The following is a 2,962-nucleotide window of genomic DNA, read 5'->3' as shown; positions in this document are numbered from 1 at the left end:
TCTACGTGCAGTCAGCCAAGAAGTGTTAATGATCGAGTTTGAAAGCAAACTTCACTAAATCAACAACTGCACCTTAGTTTTCCATTAGCTCTTGGGCCATTAACAACACACCGCAGCCTAAATATCAGATGCTTCTGTAAACTACTCTATAGACTGCCTAGAATTTCCCTATCACATCACCCTCTATTTTTCTACGCTCCGTGTACCTATCCAAAAGTCTCTCAAAAGACCCTATCGTATCCGCCTCCACCACCGTCACCGGCAGCCCATTCCACACACTCACCACTCTCTGTGTGAAAAACTTACCCCTGACATCTCCTCTGTACCTACTTCCAAGCACCTTAAACCTGTGTCCTCTCGTGCTGCTCATTTCAGCCCTGGGAAAAAACCTCTGAATATCCACACGATCAATGCCTCTCATCATCTTGTACACCTCTATCAGGTCACCTCTCATCCTCCGTCACTCCAAGGAGAAAAGGCCAAGTTCACTCAACCTATTCTCATAAGGCATGCTCCCCAATCCAGGCAACATCCTTGTAAATCACCTCTGCACCCTTTCTATCGTTTCCACATCCTTCCTGTAGTGAGGCGACCAGAACTGAGCACAGTACTCCAAGTAGGGTCTAACCAGAGGCATTTATAGCTGCAATATTACCTCTTGGCTCCTAAATTCAGTTCCACGACTGATGAAGGCCAATGCACCGTACGCCTTCTTAACTTGCACCCCAATATCCCTCTGATCCTCCACACTGCCAAGAGTCTTACCATTAATACTATATTCTGCCTTCATATTTGACCTACCAAAATGAACCACCTCACTCTTATCTGGGTTGAACTCCATCTGCCACTTCTCAGCCCAGTTTTGCATCCTATCGATGTCCCACTGTAACTTCTGACAGCCCTCCACACTATCCATAACACCCCCAACCTTTGTGTCGACAGTAAATTTACTAACCCACCCCTCCACTTTCTCATCCAAGTCATTTATAGAAGTCACAGAGAGGAGGGGTCCCAGAACAGATCCCTGAGGCACACCACTGGTCACCGACCTCCATGCAGAACATGACCCATGTATAACCACTCTTAACCTTCTGTGGGCAAGCCAGTTCTGGATCCACAAAGCAAGGTCCCCTTGGATCCCATGCCTCCTTACTTTCTCAATAAGGCTTGCGTAGGGTAGCTTATCAAATGATTAACCGGATACAAAGGCCGTTGTTGTTTCCATTCCAGGCGGTACTCGCTCCTCCACGTAGTTTTAGATGTTTGTCAAAGTCTTAGACGACACGCCGGATCGAGGAAACTTCTAAGAAAGTTAGGGCGCTGCCTCCTGTCCCTCGTCGATTACGTGCCGGGCCTACGGCAAATTCCGCGGAATGCTCAGACTGAGGAAATTAAAAGTTGCCGACTCTCTCCCCACCCCTGATCCTCCGCTGAGGACTGGCCCATGAAGTCAGCAACCCGCTGCTTGGTCTTGGGGGCGTTGGGTGAGAGGCTGTTGTTGCTAATTATTCTTCAGAAGTCGCCGGCAAATATCGTGTTGTTTTAAAAGTAAAATGTTTATTTTAAGAGTTTTAGAACTTTCTCCTGTTACCCCGTGGAACTTTATATATTCTCCCGATTAATTTAGAGTTGGATTTATTAAATTATGATTTAATTTAATTTAAGCCTTATTTTAAGTTTTCTCCCCCAGCAAATAAAAGTTTAGGGATGTGTCGGGCAGTGACACAACAAAAGTTTAGGGATGTGTCGGGCAGTGACACAAACAAAAGTTTAGGGATGTGTCGGGGGAGTGACACAAACAAAAGTTTAGGGATGTGTCGGGCAGTGACACAAACAAAAGTTTAGGGATGTGTCGGGGGAGTGACACAAACAAAAGTTTAGGGATGTGTCGGGGGAGTGACACAAACAAAAGTTTAGGGATGTGTCGGGCAGTGACACAAACAAAAGTTTAGGGATGTGTCGGGGGAGTGACACAAACAAAAGTTTAGGGATGTGTCGGGCAGTGACACAACAAAAGTTTAGGGATGTGTCGGGCAGTGACACAAACAAAAGTTTAGGGATGTGTCGGGCAGTGACACAACAAAAGTTTAGGGATGTGTCGGACAGTGACACAAACAAAAGTTTAGGGATGTGTCGGGCAGTGACACAAACAAAAGTTTAGGGATGTGTCGGGCAGCGGTAATAAAGATACCGACGAGGATGGGATTCGAACCCACGCGTGCAGAGCACAATGGATTAGCAGTCCATCGCCTTAACCACTCGGCCACCTCGTCACACACGCACCAGCTCGGGGCTCCGCGTTCCATGAACGTGCGCGCCGTCACCCGCCGACGTCACAGCGGCAGCTCGATACATTGTTGCCCGGTCGCAACATTCCACCCTTTGAAGGGCCGTCCCGGTCCCACCGGGCCGTCTCCGTCCTAAATCACCGACAGTGTTCTCTAGGGTATTTCGCTGATGAATCTACTTCGATACAGCGCAGAAACAGGCCTTTCGGCCCGTCTAGTCCGCTTCTCCTCCCTTGGGCGGGGGGGGGGTCAGACACCCTGAGCCAATAGGCTGGTCCTGGACTTATTTCCATCTGGCATAATTCATATATTATTCTTTAATTATTTATGGTTTTATATTGCTATATTTATACTCTATTCTTGGTTGGTGCAACTGTAACCAAACCCACTTTCCCTCGGGATCAATAAAGTTCCTGAGGAGACTGAGGTCCTGTAACATCTGCCGGACGATGCTGAGGATGTTCTACGAGTCTGTGGTGGCCAGTGCGATCATGTTTGCTGTTGTGTGCTGGGGCAGCAGGCTGAGGGTGGCAGACACCAACAGAATCAACAAACTCATTCATAAGGCCAGTGATGTTGTGGGGATGGAACTGGACTCTCTGATGATGGTGTCTGGAAAGAGGATGCTGTCCAAGTTGCATGCCATCTTGGACAATGTCTCCCATCCACTACAT

The 2,962-nt window shown here is 47.9% G+C and overlaps 1 non-coding gene across 1 annotated transcript; it reads right to left on the bottom strand.

Annotated features, from left to right (window-relative positions):
• Positions 1-2,191: 2,191 nt before the first annotated feature.
• Positions 2,192-2,273, bottom strand: trnas-gcu (transfer RNA serine (anticodon GCU)). Its single transcript has one exon. It is a non-coding gene; the product is annotated as a tRNA-Ser (tRNA).
• Positions 2,274-2,962: the final 689 nt, after the last annotated feature.

This window comes from Mobula hypostoma, chromosome 30 (genome assembly GCF_963921235.1).
Source record: "Mobula hypostoma chromosome 30, sMobHyp1.1, whole genome shotgun sequence".
In the NCBI taxonomy this organism is placed as follows: domain Eukaryota; kingdom Metazoa; phylum Chordata; class Chondrichthyes; order Myliobatiformes; family Myliobatidae; genus Mobula; species Mobula hypostoma.
This window is presented reverse-complemented; position numbering and strand designations above follow the sequence as displayed.